Source organism: Lissotriton helveticus, chromosome 10 (genome assembly GCF_964261635.1).
Source record: "Lissotriton helveticus chromosome 10, aLisHel1.1, whole genome shotgun sequence".
Taxonomy (NCBI): Eukaryota; Metazoa; Chordata; class Amphibia; order Caudata; family Salamandridae; genus Lissotriton; species Lissotriton helveticus.
This window is the reverse complement of record NC_136071.1, coordinates 571,755,591-571,772,396: the sequence shown is the minus strand read 5'-3', so window position 1 is coordinate 571,772,396 and position 16,806 is coordinate 571,755,591.

The window sequence follows — 16,806 nt, the reverse complement described above, 5'->3', positions numbered from 1 at the left end:
ATGGGGTAAGCAGTGGGGCAGTGCATTTTAGCCAACATGATGGCATTTCAAACCCCATAAGGAAAATGTTAAATATAAAACTACAAGCCCCACAATATAATATTGTGTTGACTGAAAAAACAGGAATGGCTGATGGTATCAAATACATAGGTGTATTTGGCAGACCTATAACATGCCTAATGCAATTCAGTTCCTATCTTCCTATGCTTTTTGTGGAGCAGTCAAAATCTAAACAGCCCAGTGGGCGAGAAGGCGGGGACAAACTTTTAATGCAAATGCAAGCATTTTTCTGCTTATGTTCTAGAATTAACACTCCAAGTGCCGAAAGGGGACATATTGCATTGTGGGGCTCGGGGGCTTTTGTAACACCACTGGCAGCTAGGCAAGGTCCCCCAGTGGGGCAGACCTCACTTTGTAGTACCTACTTCCCAATCGTTGTGAGGGATTTTCTATTGCAGATTTCTCTTTACTCACTGCAGAAAAAAACACAATGGTAAATTCATTTATTCCTGCCAAGAGTCCTTATGTGAGTTCCAAGCAGATATAAAATGAAGATTTTTTTTGTCCATTTAATGGCTTTATCAGCTGTCCCTAAATTCTTTAACATTATAAACATAAAGCCAGGCCTTTGGCAATGTTGTTGCTGATTTTTGTTTTCATTTGTCATTTATCTGGTTAAATTTGCTAGGTTGACACTTCTTGCTTCACAGCTCCATACATGAGAATGCGATTTCTGTCCATTTCTTTAAAGGACACAATGACACAATTCAATTGCATCCTAAACTGAAATCTGCTACGTAGCTGGATAAACACCATGTGCAGTTTATTATTTGTATAACTATAAATACTACAATAGGCAGACCTTATTCTAAAACTGAGATCCCTATACAAAACAACCACACAGGCTATAACTTAGGGGCCGAATACGATGCCAGTTGGAAACCCTTTGAACGTATCGGTTTCAGAATTGTTTCTGACGGAATCAGGTTCTGCGAGTCCAACCAACTGATTACGTTGCTTCCGAACATCTTTAGGACGGACTCGCATTGACTTCAATGGGAGCTTGTGTTCCGAATGAGAACACAGGACCTTATTGATAAAAGGGGTGGTGGGGAAAATTTGCACCTTGTGACGGGCATCCCATGGTGCCTGCCACACTGTATGTGGTTGTAAAGAGGGGTCCCATGGGTATCCCACGGGCCCCCACCAGAGGCCTATGGGTGAAGGGGGGCCTGCTATAGGCCTCCAAAGTCAGATTAGGACAGCTGTTTCCTGTGGGACAAACCTATTCGGAACGGCAGTCAGAATCGAATATCATAATCACTCTGTCAGAAACAGTGTTCAAAGAGCTGTATGATTCCGCTCCGAACAACTCAGGCTGTGTGAATGCCGATCGGAACCGATTCGGACAGCCCAAAGTTTCCTTGCATCATAATCAGTCAGTCGGAATGTATGCAATTTGGTCAGAAACATGGGTTCCGAATCAGATTCTCCGAATTCGAATACCGTTCGGAGCTATTCCAAATGCCATCGTAATCGGCCCCTATGTGTTAGAAATTGCCATATTTTGTGTGGCATTGCCCCAGATTTTAACCTTCTTTTACTCAACCCGTTTTTGATGGCCTTAGGACTGTGCACCTTTTACTCCTGCTAACCAGTAGTGAAGTATTTATACTCTACATTTAAACATGGTAAAATTGACATATTCCCAATTGGCACATTTCATTTACTTATAAATCCCTAGTATATGGTAATACATGCACCCATGTCCCGTAACCTGAATGATACAAGTGGGCTGCAGCACTCATTGTGCCATCCACTAAAGTAGCACAATCAAACATGTCTCCATGCCTGCCCCAACACAATGGGTATGCGTATTTAAACTGTCATTTTGACCTGAAAAAATACAACTTTTGCCATGCCTAAACCTTCCTTTTGAATACTTAAAAGACACCTCTAAACCAGTCCTAAACCCCTGAAGTCTTTTTTCATTGTAGGTAGCAAGGTTGGCTCTCCCATAGGAAAACAGTGTGTGATATTATAACAACTTATAAAGCTTCATTTCAGTTTGTCAGTAGCTCAAAAAATGACTCATTTTAATAGTAATTTAATATCTCACTTAATTGTCAAGTCAGATTTTATATTGCTATTTTAGAAATTATACTTTATAAAGTTGTCACTTCTCTGCGTAAGTCAAAAGTGCCTTTCTGCCAGTGTCATCTCCCCTATGGTGAGATGTGAATTGCTACCAGACAGTGGACAAAAGGCTTTGGTGTTGAGACATGTTTTTCTTCTTTAAGCAGGATTACCTGGGTGCTGGGCCAGCTCCTTCCTGGGCTTCAAATGGTTCCTACCCTGTCAATGGCAAATGTAGCTCATGCCTAGGCCTGTCTTTCTTTGTTTTATGGCCACTAGGGAGGCATTCCCCATTATCAAATCCACACCTCTGGTGGGAACACAGAGCTCTGATCAGTCAAAGAAGTGTTAGAGTTAGGTAGAGTGATTCACTGTGAGATAGTTTGCAATACATACACACTGGAAGGGCTGCAAAAGAGGGTAGTGTCACCCCTGGAAAGGTTTACACTATTGGTTAGGGAGTGACCAGGAGTTTCCCCCACCCTCAGGCTGCAACTTAAATAAATGTGAGACTCCCAGTACCATCTGCAGAACACTCTTGGACCTATGAATATCAGGAGTGCCCTTCTGTCTAAATCCCGAGGCAACAATGGAACCTGCTTGCCTTGAACCCAGGACCCCAAAAATGTCTTAGGTTTCATTGGTTGACCCCTGTTTGAGCTATAGGGACACAATAACCTTCCAGAGGTTTCCTTTGCTGCACTTGTCCAGCTGACTAGTCCCAACTAAACCTGTCCTGGACCCTGCTGCTACCCTCCGATGGAGTGAGTCCTAACCCCAGATGATGCCCTATGTCCTGGATCCTTGGCTGTTACAGTGTGCTTCTCCTGTCCAAACTACAAATGCTGGGATTTAGAAACTGTTGTCATACTGTTCCTCCAGAGAACCAGCAGGAGACTGGAATTGTTGTTGAGCTGAAGCTGTCAACATCAAATCGCCGGTCAGATTCAACTTGCTGCTTTGCCTGGCTGAAAGAGATCTGACTTCCCAAAAAGATTCTGTTGCTGAATAGTAAAGAGATTCATTGGGGCAGGCACAGAGCGGCAACCCTTCAATGTTGAGATCACCTAGGCACAGACTTCAGGCTATGCCGCTTGAAGCTTTACAGCCTTTATTGTCAACAGCACCGGGATCCCGTTCCTCAGCAAGCCACAATAGTTGAGCCGAGCTTTGGCTCCTGCCTGCTTCTCCCCCTGCCGACGACTCGTCCACTACCATTTTTTTCCAGAAAACATTTTAAGTCAAAAAGGTGAATTTTCCACTGGGACAAACCTGGTCTCTGTATCTGACCCATGCTCATGGATGGCCTTAACTTTGGACTTTGAGCCTATCTAGCACAACCAGATAACTGTGGTTGATGCTTTTTGACACTATTTTTAATTCAAACTTTAAAATTCAGATTTCTGTTTGTTGGATGTTTGTCATTTTGGTGTAATTTTATTTATTAAAATATTTTCTCTTTTTATAAAATTGTTTGGGATTGTGTTGTGTTTTTATTTTATTACTGTTTGAGAAATACATACATACTTTACACATTTCCTCCAAGTGAAGCCAGACTGCTTTGTGCCAAGCTACTTTAGGGTAAAGGACAGGTTTATAAAGTGACTTTAGTGGTTCCTCCCTTACAGGGATTGTGAATATTATTTGATATGGAGTCAAATCCTCCTCAACTAATACTCCAATTTCTTAAATATAAAATTTATAATTTCTTTCTAATTGGTAGAAAACGGGGATGTATGTTAGGAGTGCAATTATTAGCTGTATTTATTTTTAAATATTAATTAAATGAATCCTCCCTCTTGTCCGCCCCCACACCCACCCCCACCCTGTACTTTCTGTACTCTTTTGCTTGTCATATAGTTTGAATATTTCCTATTATTAATTTCAAATTGTTCATCAAATGTTAGGTATCCAGGTTCATTATAAAAGGAACAAACTCAAGAAGTATTCAGGCTAACTGGGAATTGTCGCTCTTTCTGGATGAATTTCGTAATTATACATTCTCTACACATGATGAACTGTCTTTGCAATTATGAAAATAAATGAAAAGAATAAACTTGCAATCAGTCGTATTTTACCTTCCGGCACATCATTTTTTTTCACCATACAGCATTGTCGGAAATATACCACTGTCTCCTTTACAACTGAATGGGCAGACACGTGAAGGAAATGGTAAACGAACCGAGGTAGCCAAGTGGGCCAACCCTCGGCCATGTGACGTGATATTTCAGAAGTCTGTTTCTCCCTCTCAGTTCGTTTAGTTTGTTGTGCATTGCAGCAGCCAATTAACACATTTAATCGTGCTCCACCAAATCTTTGCTAGCACACGAGAACTGTTGTAAATGATAGAAGGCACTATGAGGCTGAAATAAGCGTAGGCAAGACAACACATCAGAGACTAGCAGACAGAGAAGGTTCATTTTACGGAAAATGAGAATGAAGAATAACCTATTGTGTAAACATATGCAAGGAAATTTGAAATATGCCACCGCAGCATGCTGCCTAGTGGTAGTGTCAGATTACCACTAAACTGGATTTTTTTGTTTAAGATGAATGCTGCAAAATAATGTTTAACCTGGAGAGCAGTAGCGGCTGCTACCGGTCGAAAGTGGCTGCGGGACGACAAAGGAAAATGAAAAAAAAAAAAAACGTACCTGTGCCGGCCGGCCGCCGTCTCCTAACACCGTCCTCTTTTTCCTGTCTCCGCCAGCAACAGGAAGTACCCAGGCTTTCCATAGTCAAATACAACGCTGCAATGCAGCATTGTGATTGGTCTTAGCGCCGAAGATTGTTGATCAGATGGGGAATGGGAGGCTTTGCATGTTCCTCACCAGGCTGTGTAAAGCAAGTCTGGTGGAGAAGATGCAAAGTGTGCAGGACTGTTTGGCCGGCCCGAGAGTGCCGGCCAAGCAGTCATGCACACTTAAAGAGTGTAAACCACTCCTCTCCCTGACCTGGCCAGCCCCACCCCTCCCCGCGAGCCACTGACTCAGTAGAGAAAATAAAATGTTAATAACGATCTGTTATTATCATTTTATTGTTCCTTTTCAGCAGTAGGGCGTTGCTCCAAGGTCTTAGCGGAGGAGTCGCCACTGCTGGAGAGCTGAGAATCTCCACACCATGCCTGATCAGAACACATTGTTATGTTATGTTATGTTAATTGGCGATTTATATAGCGAGCGGCTACTCGGGCAGAGTGTCCCATTGTATACCTGTGACGCATACACCGTGTAATCAGAAGGTTGACCACATATCATCTCCACAAATCATCTTAGTATAGGTATCTCCCTGTTGGAAATAGAGGAGGTAACAGGATTAGCTGTGGCTGAGCCAGAACCAGCAGAAACGATGGTGTCAAGCAACCAAGCACAATCATAAGAGTACACCCTGGGCCATATCACACATATGCCCTGGGATGTAAAGGTCTTTTGCACCCACTTGAGCACCCACTTGATAGCACTAGCGCATATGTTAGTGTTCACGTTAATGTTAGTAAAACTTATAAAGAGCACTGCAACCTTACGGGTATCCTGGTGCTGAGATATATGTAGTCTATTGAGCCCAAGTGCAGTGAAAAAAAGATGGTATTCCGTTTCAGATAAAAAACTAAAGTTGTGCTCTGGGAAAGAGCCAAGTCCTAAGTTTCTTCCTGAACTGCATCAGAACTTCCATCTGTCTGAGATCATTTGGGAGTTGATTCCAAATCTGTGCCGCTGCAACACTAAAAGCCTTTCCTCCAGATCTTACTTTTTTTTATCTGATCTGGGCACTCTCACCAATTTAGCTGAGGAGGAGCGTAGATTACAAGAGGGCACGTACCATTCAAACTTATGTTGCACTGGCAAGGGCCCAGATCCATGCAGAGCCTTAAAGACAAAACAGAGAGACTTAAAATGTATCTGTGAGACAGGGAGCCAATGGAGCTCCGACAGAGCCTGAGAGGCTGAAGAACATCTTGGTTTCATTAAGGCTAGCTTGACAACTATTATCTGGATCCTCTGGAGTCTCTCAACCAGATATCCCAAGGGCTCTAGCAGCATTGAGTGATAGTAATCCAGTCGGCTCAAGATGAGACTCCTGACTATCAATGCTCTTGCTTGTATAGGTAACAGTGGTAGAACCTTCCAAAGCATTCTGATCAAGGTGAAACAAATCCCAACTGTTTTGTTCACATGAGTTTCTAAACTTAGTTTATTGTCCAAACTAAATCCCAGGTTTTGCACCATCTCGGAACGTATAGGTGGTGCATCCGTGGCGATAGGCCAGAACCTAGTAGGAAGTGAGAGAGGGGCTTTTCCACCTGGAACGCATAAGATTTCCATCTTGTCGCTGTTAAATTGTAGGTAGTTGTCTTTCAGCCATTGTGCAAGGCCCTGCATACATGCATGGAAGTCTTCCAAAGATAAAGACTGATTACCTTCCAGCGACAGGATGAGTTGAGTGTCATCCGCATAATTTACCAGGTTAACATTATGTGACTTGATGACAGCCATCAGTGGGCTCATATAGACAAAATTGGGCTAATCTCGGACCCTTGTGGAACACCATGCTGAACTTTGGTGAATTCTGACCGATAGGGAGGGAGGGCTACTGCCTGTCGTCTGTTTGCTAAGTAGGATTGAAACCATTTCAGTGCCAGGCCCCCTACACCGACTCTAGCGAGACTAGCCAGTAGTACCTCATGATTGACTGTATCGAATGCGGCGGTCAGGACCAGCAAAATGAGTATAGCTGATTGCCCCCTGTCCGCTCGTATTCAGAGGTTATCTGGAACAGTCACCAGGGCAGTCTCTGTCCTGTGTCCTAGACGGAATCCAAATTGCACATCCTCTAATTTGTTATTGGATTCTAGAAACTGTGAGAGTGTCTTACTGACTAATCACTCTATGAACTTCACTGGGTAGGGAAAAAGGGATATAGGCCGGTAATTTTTTGGGCAAGCTGGATCAAGTAAGGCTTTTTTCAAAAGTGGAGTTACTATTGCTTGATTCCAGCAGCTAAGCACTGTCCCGCTGTTAAAAGATTGATTACAATCAGTCTAAGCACAGGGAAAAGTTCAGAGCCCAGTGCTTTCCATATTCTGTGAGGTAAGGGATCCAAAGGGAATCCGAGGAGACACTAAGGGCTGCTTTATTAAAATTCTCCTCCGATAGAGCTTCAAAACAATTCAGAGTGCCGGGGTAACCATCCCAATCAATCCACTCCTCCTTCTGATCAAATACCAGCTTCCTATTCGTTATTTTTTTTTATGATGGTGTAGCACCTGCACCATCATAAGAGAGTGTTCCCTCATTTGCATGGGAGAGTGACTCCATGCAAATGCGGGAACTCTTTGATTCTGTGCCAGGGCGGTATTACAGATGCGGGAGCAGATGCAAACAGGTGCCACAAAAAGAAGGCGCACTGTCAGTGAACCTCCTGAAAGTAGCCCTCTGGGGACGGGAAAGGAGGTGTAATGACCCCCCAGAAACCCTCCTGCAGGCAGGTGCAGACACTCACTGCAGCTGTCTGCAGGGGGATCTCTGTATCTTTTTTACAGTGTAGGTGCCTTGCGGCCTGCACTGTGAAACACTGAGGGTCTTTGAATCAGCCACTCCTTGTGATTGAATGCACTGCACTGGGAGCAGCATGAGTTTGCAGCTGACCAAGCGGCAGCACATTCAATCTAAATAGGGTGCAATGTCCTTGTTGACCCATGGCGCACCTATTAGAGGTGTGCTATGGTGTAAATAGGGACAGTGCGCCCTTTCCATAATATGGTCTCAGCTATATAACAGCACAATTGTAGTGTCCATAATTGATAACATTATGAACTTGCCACACACTGCTCTCACCCATGCCGTGACCATACCCTTGGGACTTCTGTCGTATGAAAGATAAAACAAGGTGCTGGGCCTTCCTACTTGTGACGGCATCCCCCCACAGATAGGCTACCACAGCACCCAATTACAGTTCAATGGTTTGAAGTCGTCACGTCTATTCATTAACCCATGCCACAGCAGGGACAGAAGTAATTGTACCTTCTGCATGCCATAAATTGCTATAACAATTGGGGAAGTTATGTGCTTGTGGCACCTGTTAGCAGGGCAGACAAGGGAGCGGAGAGCTTACTGTTGGTATGGGCTGTGACTTTGAGGTAGCTTCTACTGGTCTTATTGGTTCTCCCCTGGATTCTTTGATTGCTTTGTGTGCATTTGTCATCCAAGGGATCTTCAGAGGGAGCAGGTGGTTCTCTTTATGGAGTACAGGACAGGATACTGATGTGGTCCTGTTTTGCAGAGATAGCCAACACTGGCTGTTGCATCCACTGGATGATGTGGAGAATGAGAGTGAGAGTCCATGTGGAAAGCAAGGCAGCAAGTGAATTCGCGAAGAAGCAGGGGGCAAGGAGACAGCAACACAAGGCCATGAAGAGGTGGTAGGTGATCACTTCAATTATAGGTCATTGGGACAGCAGTTATCAAGGCTTATCATATTATTCTGCAACTTCGGTATCACTTTTATTTTATCAATATTAAACGGTTTCGATGCTGCACCTAGCTTCTCCTCTGGTCCTATGTAAGATGAACTCATGCTGGGCATGTACGCTGCCCTGACTTTAGCATGTGAAATATTTTGTATGTGTTAAAGGTCTCTACTCGCTTCTATACCCATTTCTATGTCTCATCTACAGATAGCTATAGCTGCGTGTAGGTGGATCTATTGTTTACAATACATATTATATACTTAGGGGCAGATTTATCAAGGTTTTGCGTGTGAAGTCATAAAACGTGACACAAACCAGTGGAAAGTCTTGATCAACTATTTACTTTCCAGTGCAGATTTCTTTTTCGACTGGAAAATTATCAAAGTGTCTATTAACGCTTTGTACTATTTTATGTTACTTTCTGAACGAAGCATTCCTTGTTAGGTACATGTGCATGCCTAAGCTACCACTTATGGTTTTTGATGCAAAGCTCTAGTTATTAAAATTTGTAGAGAGGGTTTTGTAGCAAAAATATAAGTTTTGGGGCAAGCGCAAAGTAGGAGAAATGTTTTTCTCCAAACTTTGCATTTGTGCTGCACTGAACTTCACACATACAAAGTGGGAAAAGTTTTTAACAATATCTGACTGGGCGGTGATGGAGCGAGATAGAAAACAAAATTTTGTTTAAACTCGCAAAGTCACATTTCTATAACATGAATAAAATTATTAATGATTTGTGATATGTTGTGCTAATACAACTTAGATTAAACTTTACACGTGGGGGGACTAACATGTGTGCTCATAAACGTGCATAAATGTTGCATCTTTTTGTTCGTGCAAAATAATAAAATAATTTATTGTTTTCGTTTTTGTCATTACTAATTGCTGCAAACTTAAAAGAAGCATGTGCTTGTTTTGCTTTTCCTTGTCTGTGTGATGTCATTTCTACTATTCTAGGTGCATATGGATCTCTTGGAAAAACGGAAACTGGTAGATATAAACGCTGCTTTATTTGTTTGCAATGGCTAGGTAACATTTTGATTAATCGGGTGGGTTAATTAATTAGTAAACCATGGGGTGGATACAGAATATACTTTATTTCTTACATTAATACTTTTCTTGTGTTTGTTTTATACTAGAAATCATAAGTTGCCTGCTTTTGAGGCCTAGCTATTTGAGCCGCAAAATAAAAGCTGATCTGTAATTCTGCAGAAAGTCACGAGACGCCCATTCTGAATTAAAACGTTTATTGAGGCTGCATTCACAAAGCAAAAACTGATGAGCTGACATCATTCTGTCGGACATGGCCAAGGTCGAAAGTGAACTTTTTGTCAGTCCTTAACTTGGCATCCGCGGAAGTTGCACCGTAAGACTATGGAAGCTGCGAGGATGACTTAAAACAAAGTTGCAATCGCAGGAAGCCTCTGGCTTCACGTGGAAGAGACAATGGTCTTTGTAAGACATGATTTTGTGGAACTTTTTAAGAATCGGGTGACATGTCACTTGTCACTCTCAGCCAATGGGACGTCGAGTATTTCTGAAAACTTTCCTTTGCTAGTTTAGTTAGCGTAGAAAGGTATAAAAAGTCATGCCCTTAGGGTTGGGCTGGCTGCTGCTTTCTGACTTTCCGATGAGGGTGATGTGCTGCTGGACTTTGCGTGGAGCACGTAAGAATCCTCAAAGAACTTTACTTTAATTTCTGTCTATTTAGCTCAGTTAGGGAAATAGGTTTTAGAAATGCTAAACTTTATATAATTTCTTTAAATTGATTCAATTGCTTAAATTGTAATTTTCTTATTTCTTACCATCATGCTTGCTTTAATGCTAATAAAATTCAATTATAAAACTTACAACATATATACCATAATTTAGAAAATAAAATCTTACTTTTGACAAACAAGCTGGTCTTGGTTATTTAGAAGTATAGGTTACCTTTAGCTAGATCACGTCGCCTATAGTGGTCATCTAAATGATTGGGTTTTATTCTAATGACAATATTCTTTCTGCTAATGTATAAAATGTTTATAGTTTGTAAATAATGTGTATATAGATTTATTTGACCACCTGATTCAGTAGGCCCAAAAATATATCAGGTTCATAAATGGGTCCATGTATAGTTTAGAATTTTGTTTATAGGTTATGAAATTGGGTAGCGTAGTTTATGATATATTTTCTTTAGCCCGCTGGATCAATTATCTGGTAGCAGAAATTGATGGTTGCTAAGCGGTAACCAAGGTAACATGTTGGTTGCTAAGGATTGCGTCATGGTATGAAAATAGGATCAATGTTTTAACACTTGTTAAGTTCGTTTTTCGTGCCTATCTGTAAGCTATACCGGTATAGATTGTGTGGCGAGAAATTAGTCACGCAAGCCATCTGTTCGTTTGTAGTGATATCGCCGAGTATCACAAGAGGTATCGCCGTGTACCATAGTGTTGTCGCCGAGCAGCACAGTTTTAGGGCTAGGTCTGATTCTTGTATAGTGAGGATTTTCTAAGAAATCAAAGCAGCATGAGAATAGGGACAAAGCGCCTTCCATAAAACTCACTGTGATGAGAGTATTAGTTATATCCGAGCTTGAGTGAAGGGTAAATTAGCGTCGGTGCATGATTATCTATAAACAGGTTAGAGTCCTGTACGGGTACATGTTTCATATCTATAAACAGGTGAGAGCCCTGTACGGATAACGTCGTTATTTTGCTAACGGTGCATGATTTCTATAAACAGGTGAGAGTCCTGTACGGATTTCGTGTGTGTTTGAATTTAGGGAATTTTCCGTGTAAAAGTGCGAGTTTGAGTTGTATTTTATGTTCAAGTGGAACTCTTAGAACTTTCACTTCGCGGTGGGTTCAGAGCAAAGCGAGTTCATAATTATACTTGCTTGAAGGGTGGGGTAAGGTTACTCTACTGACAATTGAATATTATCCTTAGTGTGAATAGCGCCGTCTATTCCGAAGTGTGGATACTTGAATGTATGTAAACTATCCTAATTAGTGAAACGAACAGATGTTGTCTTTATGAGTCATTGTTAAAAATTAATTTACACTGAAAAGTGTTCTTAAAATGGCGCTGTGAAAAGATTTTGTGAAGGAGGGGTAAGCGCCAGGAGTGAGAAGCGAGAAACCGCAGCTGCTGTGTACGTCACAGAGCCGCGCTGGGATTGGGTGACCTACGTCACAAACTGTATTCTGATTGGCTCCTGAGTCTCTGACGGCCTGTGAGCTGATTGGTCCTTAGGAAAATCTCCAAAATTATTGGTCGAGCTGAAAAGTGACGCAGCTCAACTGCCATTGGCTTGTTGGTGTGTTTCGCGCACGGATTGGTTGTTTTGCGGAACATCCCGGAAATATTTTACGAACGATTTTGTGAAATAAATTTTACTTTTGAAAATGAGTTATCATTTTAAACATGTTGAGAAAAAGACGACATTATTTCAGAAATTTAAGAATTTATTTTCACCTGACAAGAAAATCGAAACGCGAGGTGGTAAATTACTTCATAAGTATAAAACACCTGCAGCGTACATGGAAGGTGAATACGGATATCATACTGTCTTATGGTTCGACAGTTGGAAACGCTATACTAAAAACGATGGTGTTTTGGCTTGGCCTGATGATGGTTCATTTAATGTAAGGGTTTTAAGAAACTTACGAGAGAAAATGAATGCTCTTGTTCCAAAACCGAGACCAACTCAATTTGAAGCTTTAGTTGAGTGGGAAGATGAAATGTATCAGTTACAAAGAGAAGCTAGTGGAATTAAAAGACCTTCTAAAAATCCATCATGGAAAAGAGAAACTCATGAAGATAGATTACGAATGTGGAGACAGGGAAACATGAGTGAAGGATTGTATTTAATTCATGAAATGGTAATGGGTTCTCCTACAGGGAAATCTATGGAAAGTGAATCTGAGGATGCAGTTATGGAAGAAATATATACAACTGCTAGAAAGAAACAGCCTAATCAGCCTTTGAGACCTCCTAGATCATGGTCTACTCCGGTGGTTTCTACTGAAACTTCACCGAGTGCACCTCCAATTAGCGAAGCTCCTAAACTTTATCCAAATAATTGTGAAATCACTGAAACTCCTAGAAGACCAGAATTTGAGAATGCTCGAAATGAGGGTAGACATTTTTCAATGACTCCAAGAGCAAGGGAACCTCCAAAGGATTATACAAGAGAGACAAGAAATGTTGAAGATGATGATTATAATGAATACTTAAGGTCTAAAGAAGAATTAATCAAAAGAATGACAAAAGGCATGGAAACTGTCACAGTTCCAGTAACAATAGGTCCTGTTCAGCCTGTATTTGAACAAAGAAATACAAACAAAACTGGATTAACTATTCCTTTAAATACAGAAATTCAAAAGCCTGCTGAAAAATTTTATTCAGATTTGACTGAATTAAACACTTCTAGATCAAGAATGCCTGATTTAACCTTTAATGAGGATTTATCTCCAAAAACACCAATGGGTGCTATGTCAGATGTAGGAAGTCCTGAAGTCAGAGTAACTACACCAAAGCTTGATGTGGCCAAATTAAAAGCAAATATTGAAGAATTAATAATTGGAACAATTGGCCCAGATAGTTTAAATTACTATCGGGATGATGAACTATTATTCATTTGCAAAAGTATTCAATGGAAAACGAAAAATAAATATGATCAATTAGAGGATCTAGCTGCAGAACTTGAAATCGATGTGAGTAAACAAAAGAATTTTGCAAAACATTACAGATTAGATTTCTCAGAAAGTGACATTGAGAGTTTGAACTCAATGGGAAGAATAGTTCACATTAAAGATTTAATTGTCTATATCAAAAAGCTAGGAGAACTGAACAAATGGAGAGTGAAATGGACTAAAAGGAAGGAAGATGAAAGATTAGAAAAATTGTCAAAACAATTTCCAATGAGAGAAGTTGCAGGTGGAGGATATGTTCATGTCCCATGGTCGAGACAAGACATTCTATTATTCACAAATGACTTTCCAAAATTAAGAGAGAAACCTGTTGAGTGGTACAGGCAAGTCGATAGATTTATCAAAGTGTCAAAAGTTCTGTGGATTGATTTGGATGGATTTTTTGACATTGTTGTTCCATCTGATCTTTGGACAGAATGTAAAATATCTATTAGTTGGCCAAAAACAGAACCTGAGCGAATCAAAGAAACAGGTGCCCCAAATCCACTTGTAATGGATTTTTATGAGAAAGTAATTGTTTGGATGAAAAACAAAATTCCACCCAAAGAAGTTGATTGGGTTAAAATAGAAAGAACAGAGCAGGAAACAAAAGAATCAGTTCATTCTTTTTATGAAAGACTACTGTTAATCTTTAAACAATACAGTGGTTATGAAAAATTAGATGAGAAAGACATGAGTCATTTTATCTATAGATTTGTTTATGGACTAAAACCTGAAATTGGAGAAATGATCAGAACTAGTATTGTCGGATGGCAAGCACTATCTATTGATGATATTCTGAGAAAGGCAAAATATTGTAGCGATGAATTAGAAGTAAAACAGAAGAAGCTGAAGGAGAAAGCCATGTGGGCACAGGTAAAAGTGGCTGAGCAACAGATTGCCAGCATGGGAAATAAGAACACTAATTTTGTTCAAACTGGAAATACGAACCAGATACAGGGAAAATTTAAAAGTAATAATTTCCAAAAGAAATTTAGCCCAAAGATAGAAGAGCTGAAACAAAGATTACCTTGTTTTAATTGTGGCGAAATTGGACATTGGAGGGACGAGTGTCCTCATCCTCCTAGAAACTTAAAGAATCCCTTATTGAATCCACAGATGCAGAATGGTGTTAACGTGCAGCAACAGCTACAGATGCAACAGGGGTTAAATGAATTTAATATTCAGCGACAATTACAACAACAGCAACAACAACAGGTGAATAATCGACAGGACCAGTTGCCACAACCACCTTTTCCGAATTGTGGGGGAGTTCAAAAATATAATCCAAACGTGGGATTTCAGGGATGTGAACAGGTAATAAAACCACAAAAACAGCAAAAGCAGCAAAGGGTTCAAATGCAAAATGCTTCACAACAATTTTTATTAACAGAAAGCCAAGACAGTGATTCTGATGATTATTGCTGACGGTGCCCGAGAGAGGAGGAAGAGTGTGTTGTTGGAGCCACTCTTGAGGTTGACCAGTCTGGTCCTTATGTAAACGGGAAAGTTAATGATGTAGACATCACTTTTCTAGTGGACACTGGTGCTACCCGTTCTACTGTTAGATCAGTGGAAATTGAAAACCTACCTCTCTCTGGGGATACCATCCAAGTTGTCGGAGTAAGTAATCAGCAAATTAAAACAGATTTAACTGATCCAGTACCAGTTGAAATTGGAAATTACAGAGACAAACACAGATTTGTGGTTTGTAATAGTAGTCCAGTAAATCTATTAGGTAGGGACATCCTATGTAAAATGAATTGCAGAATATATTGTTCTCCTGAAGGAGTTGAATTACAAACAATGGAGGAAGATGGTTTGTACAGAATGACAATGATGATGATGGAAGCAGAAGAAACAAAATTGTTTCCTACATTTGAAGAAAAAGATTTACCTGAAGAGCTAAAAGAAACAGTGAAATCTGAGATATGGGATTTTACTGGGAATGAGATGGGTCTGATGAAAAACGTAGATCCTGTTAAAATTGCATTGAAACAGGGAATAGAATTTCCAAACACTCCACAATATAAAATGAAAACAGAGACAATTGAAGGTATTACACCTGTAATTAAAAAATTAATCAAGCAAGGTGTATTGGAAGAAATGAAGAGTAGCTCTTGTAATTCACCAATTATGGGAGTTAAAAAGGCTAACGGAACATTTAGGATCGTACAAGATTTGAGAAAGGTTAATCAAATTGTTATTCCATGTTGTCCTGTGGTTCCAAATCCAGCAGTAATTCTATTTCAGATTCCATATGATGCTGAATGGTACACAGTCATTGACCTTTGCAATGCATTCTTTACTGTTCCTCTACACCCAGACAGTTATGAAATCTTTGCTTTCAGATTCCAAGGTAAGACCCTTGGATGGACAAGAATCCCTCAGGGCTATACAGAAAGTCCTTCAATCTTTAACGAACTGTTAAAAAGATCATTAGAAGATTTAGACTTACCAGGTAGGTCTACGTTGGTGCAGTATATTGATGATTTGTTAATAGCTGCTAAGACAAGAGAAAATTGTGTAACAGACACAATAATTCTGTTAAATCGCCTTGCAGAAGAAGGACATAAAGTGTCTCCAGCAAAACTACAGTTTTGCAAACAGGAAGTGAAATATCTTGGTCACAGAATTGCAAAGGGAAAAAGACAAGTAACAATCGAGAGAATAAAAATGATTCAAGCAATGTTACCGCCAAGAACACAAAGACAGGTCAGAATGTTCCTGGGAATGGTAGGTTACTGTCGACAATGGATAAGTGGATTTTCAGTAATTGCGAAACCACTACAAAGACTGACCAAATCAGATATAAAAGATCCAATTATTCTCAATGATGTTGAGATGGAATCTTTTGAAAACTTGAAAAAGAGCTTATGTCAAGCTCCTGCTTTGGGTATGCCAAATTATGAGAAAGATTTTGAACTGTATTGCAGTGAGAGAGAAGGATGTGCATTATCTGTGTTAATTCAGAGACATGGAAACCTAAAGAAACCTATTGCATATTTCTCTGCAGTTCTTGATCCAATTGCAAAAGCATTACCAGGTTGTTTGAAAGCAGTTGCAGCTACAAGTATCAGCCTCGAACAGAGTGAAGGAATCATTATGGGTTTTCCTGTAAAAGTTTTTGTGCCTCATTCAGTTGAAATATTACTAACAAGAGGTAAGACTCAACATTTAACAAGTAGCAGATTGACAAAGTATGAGAAAATCATACTAGGAGCAGATAATGTTTCGATTTCAAGATGTTTGAATCTGAATCCTTCTACATTACTGCCTGATTCAGAAATCGTTAATGACATTGAGACAGAACATGAATGTTTAGATGTCATGGAATTCTGCACTAAACCCAGAAAAGACATCAAAGACAGACCTTTGCCTGAATCGGATTTTGTCTACTTTGTAGATGGCTCATGCTTAAGATCCGAAGGTGGTGTCTTGAAAGCTTCATACTCAGTTTGTACAGTCGAAAACATTAAAGAAGCATCATGTCTTGAAGGAGTTCGTTCAGCACAAGTGGCTGAATTG